This window comes from Ictalurus punctatus, chromosome 12 (genome assembly GCF_001660625.3).
Source record: "Ictalurus punctatus breed USDA103 chromosome 12, Coco_2.0, whole genome shotgun sequence".
Taxonomy (NCBI): domain Eukaryota; kingdom Metazoa; phylum Chordata; class Actinopteri; order Siluriformes; family Ictaluridae; genus Ictalurus; species Ictalurus punctatus.
The window spans coordinates 595748-604742 of NC_030427.2; the positions used below are offsets into that span (position 1 = coordinate 595748).

The window sequence follows — 8995 nt, forward strand, 5'->3', positions numbered from 1 at the left end:
ACTTTTGAGGAAAAGTGACTTTCTAGACTTCAAATCTCACATTTTCCCCTTTATCATACATTATCATCATATAATGGATTTTAATGTAAACAATCCTATTTCGTATCATTTTACATCAGAAACCTGCAAAGTATATTATGTACAAAATGTCATATTGGAGCAGGTCACCGTCACGTATCGTGACGGAGCAGAGATAGGACGGATGCAAGTGCAGGATGAACAGTTGTTTATTTGAAAGAGGGACAGGCAGACAAATCCAAAACGTGATCCAAAACGTAATCCATGAACATGCAAGAGGTCAGGCGATTGGCAAACAAGCGTACACGGGGCAAGGCAGGAATCTAGGTCGTGGTCACAGAAAACAGGGTCGATAAACAAAACGAGAAACGAACTATGACGAGGGACTGGAAGCGGATAATCCAGCGCGAACTAACTCTAAACATGGACCGTGACTATGACTATGATACGAGCTAAACTAACTCTAAACATTTAATCTTCCGCGTTGTGTGCTGGGAGGCGCGCAGTATATATGCGGACATGATCAGCGTCTAAACCGCTAGCAGCTGAGAGCAATTCAGACCCACGTGAAATCCCAGCCAATGACAGAACAGGGAGGAGACAGAAACATAAACAAAACACCCCCCCCCCCGAGTGCCATGAGTCATCCCACTTCATTGGCGGCCCCGGCCCCCTGGGCTGAATGTCCCAAACAGAGCCAGGAAACTGCCCGGTGTTCTTGGCGGCGTAGGGAGGCTGAGCGACGACCGCAGCTGAACAGGGAGGCTGAGCGACGACCGCAGCTGAACAGGGAAGCTGAGGCTCTGAGGTTACCAGGTGAACCTTGGGCATGGGCGGAGCTTGGCTGTGCGTGTCAGCAGACTCGGGTGTCAGCAGAACTTGAAATTACATGAATTTCTCAAAATAAACAGAAAAAGCAAGCAGAAATCTGTTTTTGCCTAACAACATTACATTTCAATTGCCCAGTGTTTAAAGGTGAAAATATACAACAAAACTGAAGTCATGCTGTTTAGGTATAGAAACTGTAACATACACAACACAACACCACATGAAATCTCTCTTACAAGAAATGCATAACACCATCTCTACTTGAGCAGATTATTTTTAAGTGAATGTACTCGTGCACTGCAGGCATCAGCTCCGATGTTCATGAACAGCCTCTGAATCACCTCAAAGGTGTATTTGAAGTTTGTGGGGTAGATTATGTTACGTGCATAAAGCAATCCCATCAAGTTGACAAATGCATTTGGTACATCACCAAGATTGTGTAGAACGACAACTTCTTCCATTACAAGGGCTACATCACCGCAGTCACACGGAATAGGGTCCATCGCGTCATCCACAACTGTACTGATTCCAACAGTCACGCCCTTGATTAACTCTTCTTCAGAATCTGTGTGCTGTATTAAAAACAAAGACAAACTTTAAAATGTGCTTTCACACATACATCCTCACAAGCGCAGCGACTTAAGAACAGCATGAGTGAACCGATCTTAACTTTACTAGTCATCACACAAGATGAATTAATATCAGAAGGTGGAAAAAAATACAGTACAACATCCTGAAATTCATCATCTCTCATGAAAATAAAACAAGGTAAACTCCATCAATACGTGGATATCAATACTCCATATCAATACGTGGACTTCCATTATCTGAATATCTTCCAACATCTTACTTTCCTCACAGACACTTACCTCACAGATCTGTAAGAACTGAGATGGATTCTCCCGCATGGACAGTGGCAGCCCCAGCAGTACTGCAACCCTCTTCCTGTGATTTGATGCCTCAAAAGTACAAATGTTTTATATTCAAATTATGCAGGACAAGAGAAATAGCAAGAAAGGAAATGACCACAGTATTTACAAAACAAGTACACTTGAAATAAGCCTACTCACATTTTTATCCAGGCTCTCCAGTATGGCACTCCTTTCTGCGATGTCTGCATGGCGCCTCGAGCGGTACAAATACAGCAGCTTTGAGGCGTGTTTGTCAAGACCCTCATAAAAGGACTTGCTCAGGTCCATCGACACAAGTCTGGTGAATTCTGCGCTGATCTTCCGTCATTACAGAACAGTTCTATCAGTGCCTAAAGTAATTCTATGAGGAAAAGAAAAGTCATTCAAAAATGTAATAAACAGTGTACACAAGCAAGATCAGGACCAGAGTAATAGATTCTCACCAAATCTCTTGAGAAATTTCATGGCCAGCGGTTCATATACATATTGATATTGTAAGCAAAGCTAATCAGGGAGCATTACAGTGGAAGCAGGAGCATCAGAAAATGAGAGGTTATTATATATATATATATATATAAATTACGTTCAAAGACTTGCATACTTAACACAAGACAGTTCGGATCATTTTACTGACTCGGATCTTTGAATCTCATTCAGCAAAATGAACGACTCTTTTTTGCATCATTTCGTTCATTTCAGCAGAATAAAGTTAAAATGTTACATGTTAAACTCCCCAACACCTCTAGTACTTACGCAAACATTGATCACATTTGGAATAAAAAATAAACTATAGGCTAATGCAACCGAGGCCGAATTATGAGAAACAGAAATGATTGATTAATTGCTTAGCATTAGCAGTCTGTTAGTTCACCTCCCGATCTGAGTCGTTCTTCTTTTGTCACGTCACATTTGATCAGTTCACGTCTCAAGTTAGTTAGACATAATATAGTACTATGAAATGTTTCTGACCCAAAATATTACGAAATATGATTGTTTACATTAAAATGCAAAAGTTGATGAAAAAGTATGATAAGGTGAAAAAAGTGACATTTTATGTCTAGAAAGTCAGTTTTCATCAAAAGTACAATAACAAATCTAGTTCACTTTCATCCTGTGTCCCCTTACACACTTGTGCTCTTTATCCGCTCAAAACGCTATACAGCGAACGAGAAGGCGCTAGGAGCAAAGGAAAGTGGTGTTTCAAACAAACTCATATAATCAGTTGCCCGACCTACTCCAATTTGATTCTTTTCACATATTTACACATAATATAGTACTATGAAACGTTTCTGACCCAAAATATTACGAAATATGATTGTTTACATTAAAATGCAAAAGTTGATGAAAAAGTATCTCTAAAGCGCCAAGACTCCACCAATCCACAGTCAGACAGATTGTGTACAAATGAAGGAAATTCACGAGCATGGTTACCCTCCCCAGGCGTGGTCAGCCAACAAAGATCACTCCAAGAGCAAGACATGTAATTGTCCACGAGGTCACAACGGATCCCAGGGTAACTTCTAAGCCACTAAAGGCCTCTCTCGCGTAGGCAAATGTCAATGTTCCTGAGTCCACCATAATGAGTACACTGAACAACAGTGGTGTGCATGGCAGGATGGCAAGGAGAAAGCCCCTGCTTTCCATAAAGAACATTGCTTCCTGCATGCAGTTTGCTAAAGATCACATGGACAAGACCCAAGGCTACTCGAAAAAACGTTTTGTGGACAGGTGAGACCAAACTAGAACTTTTTGGTTTAAATGAGAAGGGTTATGTTTGGGGGAAGGAGAACACCGCATTCCAGCATAAGACCCGTATCCCATTTCTGAACAATGGTGGTGGTAGCGTTGCAGTTTGGGCCTGTTTCGCTGCATCTGGGCCAGGACGGCTTGCCATCATTGATGGAGCAATGCATTCTGAATAATACCAGCAAATTCTAAAAGAAAATGTCAGCACATCTGTCCGTAAACTGGATCTCAAGGGGAAAGTGGGCCGCGCAGCAAGACAACAACCCTAAGCACACAAGTCGTTCTACCAAAGGATGGTTAAAGAAGAATAAAGTCAATGTTTTGGAATGGCCAAGTCAAGGTCCTGACCTTGATCCAGTAGAAATGCTGCGGAAGGACCTGAAGCAAGCAGCTCATGTGAGGAAACCCACCCACATCCTAGAGATGAAACTGGACTGTAATGAGGGATGGGCTAAAATTCCTCCAAGCTGACGTGCAGGACTGTTCAACAGTTACCGGAAACGTTTGTTTGCAGTGGTTGCTGCACACCGAGGTCACACCAGATACTGAAAGCAAAGGTTCGCATACTTTTGCCACTCACAGGTATGCAATACTGGATCATTTTCATCAATAAATAACTGACCATCTGTAATGTTTTTGTCTGGTTTCTGTAATTAGGTTCTCTTTATCTACTTTTGATACTTGTGTGAAGATCTTACGATGTTTTAGGTCCCGGTAATGAAGATGTATAGAAAGCTCTAAAGGGTTCACAAACTTTCAAGCACCACCGTAAGTGGGATGTAAGGTCATGGCAGAAGAGCTCTTCCGCAAACACAACTCCGATGTGACCGTGGAGCATGGCGTCTTAAGCCTAGACGAATCGCGTCCAAAAGACCAGGCCTTAGCTCTGTCTTCAGCTGGAAATGGTTAGATGTCTCCGCCAGAGCCGGTTAAGCGAAAGGCACTCGAGTCTCACAACAGCCCTTTTGTCGCGCCCATGCCAGATTTCTTGTTGTCCGGCGGAATGACCCGGTCACCTTCTTCCCACGGACGGGTTTACCACCACGCCGGCCTGCGGGTAGCGTGGCCGAGTGGTCCAAGGCGCTGGATTTAGGCTCCAGTCTCTTCGGGGGCGTGGGTTCAAATCCCACCGCTGCCACGGTCGTTAGCTCACGGTGGGTGATGTCTCGTCTCCAAAGGCTTTGCGCAGGTTTTTCTCCCACGCTTTCATGCTATACACCACGTAGCATGCTGCCTCACGAACGTCGCAACTCATGCCCCCCTTTTCCACAGTCGTTGTGTATATCCAGGTAAGGATAAAAGTTACATTTCCATCCATCCATCCATCTTCTATACCGCGTAATCCTACTCAGGGTCACGGGTAAAAGTTACATTTTCCAAAGAAATTTAACTCGCTGGGACGGGCAGTCCATAGGTAGTCGGTACCTAGCCGCCCAAGGATTGGATTGCATTGCGACGGCTCGACTATGGAGTTGTCCCGTTCTGTGAGACCTTTGGGCCGTCTCGCCGCATCGTCACCCTTCAGTTTATATGACGGCACAGCTCATACCCCAAGACTTGAATCAGATCTATTTGAGAAGCAGCCGGCGAACATGAAACCCTCATTTGCATAGTTTCCGTTAAACGGGGCGGGCCTCGGACGAGGTGGCCGAGAGGTTAAGGCGATGGACTGCTAATCCGTTGTGCTCTGCACGCGTGGGTTCGAATCCCATCCTCGTCGCAAGCGTCTCACTTTGCCTCCTCTTTCCAGCAATGTCTGGCTTTGTTGCAGTCTGTCTCACACCTACAAGGCCTACAACCGGGAAGCTTTGTACAGGTCCCTGAGCTGGCACTAGAGAGGGTGGAGAAATGTGAAGAGCTAGCACTGTGGCTACGTGTTTCGCGACCGTGAGCTGTATTTCAATGCTTTTTGGCCACAGCTGCTGTAAGGCTCTTGCGTCTCTGGAGGTCCGTCAACGCAGAGCGCATTACGCAGTCCAGACGACAGGGGCGAAGAACCTGCACCGAAACCTCTTTTTTGCTACACACACCGGGATGTAATTTCATACGCGTGAGCTATGTCAGCAAGAGGTTAAGGTGATGAGCTGCCAGTCCGCTGTGCACAGCCCATGTGGGTTTGGACCCTATTTTTCTTGTAAAGACCTTGCTTAAGGGCATTCTGTAAAGGGAGCGTGCATGGTGCAGACACTGTTGGCGTCTGCATGAGCAGTTAGTCTGAAGGGGAAATTAGGGTCAGGTGTTTTCAATCAACGGGATGACAATCAGGTGTGAGTGAGCACCCTGTCTTATTTGAAGAAGTGCATGGACTCCACCAATTCACAGTCAGACTGATTGTGTAGAAATGAAGGAAAATCAATCAATAAATCAGTCAGTCAATCAGTCAGTCAGTCAGTCAGTCAGTCAGTCAGATGTTTGTTTATACTATTTAAATAGGCCCCATTTGGTGGCATCTGTTGCTTACAGCCATACCACTCTGACAAAGCCTGATCTCAGAAGCAAAGCAAAGTTGGGCCTGGTTAGTTCTTGGTTGGGAGACTGAATGGGACTACTAGGTGCTGTAAGCTTTTCATTTAGATAAGTGTTTTAAGCACTTTACTTTCTCCTGACATTGAAGAATATTCATTACTACACCAAAGCAGCCTCCAATTCCTACAGTTTTCTCCCATACATGATAGATGAACTCTAGTGCTACCTAGAACAACCTCCTGGAACTGATCAACTTTATTAAAATCCGGTGGAATTGGGCCATTTTCATGTTGTTTTTCAAGACAATTTTCATATCCAAATGTTCAGCAATTACCATGAAACAGTCCATTTCTGAAAGTCTCCGTATAACCTGTTATAGGAGATGGTGTGGAGTTCTCAAAAAAAAAAAAATATTTATCCCAGGAAGTTTTCAAACAGAAACCCAGACAAGAAGTCAAGGCTTCCATGTTTTTTGACATCCTCAGAAAGATGGGTTAGCCCATGTACATTGTAGCTAACAAATTCAGGACCATACAACTCACTAAAATGCTTTACAAATGACACTAGCAAACTGTGAGCAAAGTCATTAAGAATTATACAAAGAGTGGATTGGAGAGTATAAAGATAGCAACAGATAATTAAAATTGCTGTACATTGGTTATGACAGCACATCAAGAAGAACCACTGGACTTGTGTATAACAGAAACTGTCGCAATTTTGTTGCTTTCCACCTCAGTCTTTCTGAGAATTGCCTGGGTTTCCTAGCAAAGTCCTCAGGAATATAACGTCTCAAGCTAACAAGTGTGTCTGAGATTATAACACTTTGGCGAGCAGACAAAAGACAACATAAAGGCCCTGAAGCAAGCCATAAGTCCAGCAGTTTTCACATAACACCAAGACATACAAGGTGCATGTAATCATGTGGAAAGCATGATACCATGCCAATTCCTGCAGCTTTTAAAAGAGATGTTTCAGTATGATGGTCTTCATCAGACATGTTGATAAAAGACTCATCAGTCCTACGTGGGCTGTTGATCTCAGGAAAGGTCATTCTATGGTTGATGTACACACCAGACTGGATGCACTTGTCACAACCTGAATAACCAGTATGTGATTTAATTCCCTTTATAAAAGCTCTAGCTGGAGCATCACACAGGATAGATGTGACATTTAGGAAAAATTGCTTCCCATTTATGGCAAATCCCTTGCTTAACCCTTGCAGTTCACTGACTAGATCTTTCAAATTCATCAGTTTGTGATGTTGGCTTTGATTTACCACAGAACAGAGCAATGACAACTGGTTTCTTAGTATAACCCTGCAGTAACCCTATAATTGGCCAAAACTACAGAGACGAACTTTTAAACAGTGGTAAGACATCCATGTTCAGTTGAAGTTCGAATTCATACTTCTCTAGAACAACAGACCAGATTCTTTCCATGGTTTTGGACAAAGCTTTAAGAATACCAAAATAATGATATGTGCCACCAGCAACACTTTGGATATTAGATGAAGTTATCTCCTCATCTTGCACTGCAGCACCAAGATCATTTTCTCCTAAATGACTTCCAAATGAAGTGAGCATTACATTGACTTTTTTACTGCTCTTTTTCTAACATTCCATCCATCCATAATTTTGTAATGACCTGTCTGGTGCTGGTTCCAGTGTTGACTGTCGCACATTTAAAATCTGTATCCCGTGTTTATATGTTTCTGTAAAGCTGCTTTGAGGCAACGTCTATTGTTAAAAAACGCTATACAAATAAAATGGAGCTGAATTGAAGTTACAGCGTGGTTTTGTACAACCAAGAATATAAGTCTGTCTCCTTTTCCCTTTCCTTATCGACAGTAGGAAATAGAACATACACATACAAATATATTATTTATACACATGCAAGACCATAAAAGGCTGCTTCAGTAAAAAAAAAAAAAAGGGGGGGGGGGGTCAATTAAAATGAAATATGCAATTACCCATTATATTCTTGGTTTTAACTAGAGATGCACCGATGTATCGGCCGATACCGAAAGGCTATTTTTCATCTATCCATAATTTAAAAACATCTGATAATCTGACAGCACAAAAACTCTAGAAATTACTCAGAAAGTATTGGGGTTTATGGCGCTTGATGATCAACCATGCTCTGTAGTGAAGGACATGGGATTTCAGCGACTGGAAAAACACCTTGAGTCTCGCTACACTTTACCGAGTCGGCGTTATTTCACATTCGTCTACTTACCGGAGTTATACAACCGTATGACAGATCATATTCACGAGCTTCTTCATAACCACTCCGCGATGAACTTCACCACAGATGTTTGGTCTTCAGATGTAAGCCTGACGAGTACGCTTAGTCTCACTGCTCAGTGGCTCCATTGGGATTTTAAACTTAAAGTCTTGCTTCATGCACAAGAACTTCCCGGTTCTCACACTTCATAAGAAACACCTGCATCGCGTTGTACATCGCGCTGCTCGCAGGTGAACTCTCGCGATACTCCAGGGCAGAACGGGAACTCACATTCCTGCTTCTTAAAGGGCCAGCGGAACATTTTATCCCTAGATGAGAAGGACATCTGTGCACACTGCATGGACAATACACTTAATTAAGGGCTTTAATAGCCAGTTTCACAATTGGAAGGTTGTCTACTTTTTCACCTGGTTATTTATATATAAAAATATAAAGTATTTAGCATGTTTGTATTTAGGTACTTCTGTTTCTAAATAAATAAGCATTATGTCATCAAATCACAAGTCTGTTTTGATTTAATGGTCAGAAGCAGTACTATTTGACGAATAACCTAAAATCACAAACATGATACTTGTAAATAAAATCATGTCATATATGCAGTTTATTAGATCCTTAAAGTAAAAAGACAGCTAAATAGTGAAAAACATAATTGTTGGATTTATATGAATGCATGACAATAACTTGCTAATAGTCCATCAACTTAATTGGCATGTGCTCCAGTCAGTGTTGTTCATGGGGAATTTATTCTACAACTTCTACAGTTGTAGTGAACTTCCACACTG

General features: G+C 42.4%; 2 non-coding genes across 2 annotated transcripts; both read left to right on the forward strand.

The window, feature by feature from the left end:
- The first annotated feature begins 4559 nt into the window (after positions 1 to 4559).
- trnal-uag (transfer RNA leucine (anticodon UAG)) lies at positions 4560 to 4641 on the forward strand. Its single transcript has one exon. It is a non-coding gene; the product is annotated as a tRNA-Leu (tRNA).
- Positions 4642 to 5141: 500 nt separating this feature from the next.
- On the forward strand, positions 5142 to 5223 carry trnas-gcu (transfer RNA serine (anticodon GCU)). The gene has a single exon. It is a non-coding gene; the product is annotated as a tRNA-Ser (tRNA).
- The last annotated feature ends 3772 nt before the right edge of the window (positions 5224 to 8995 follow it).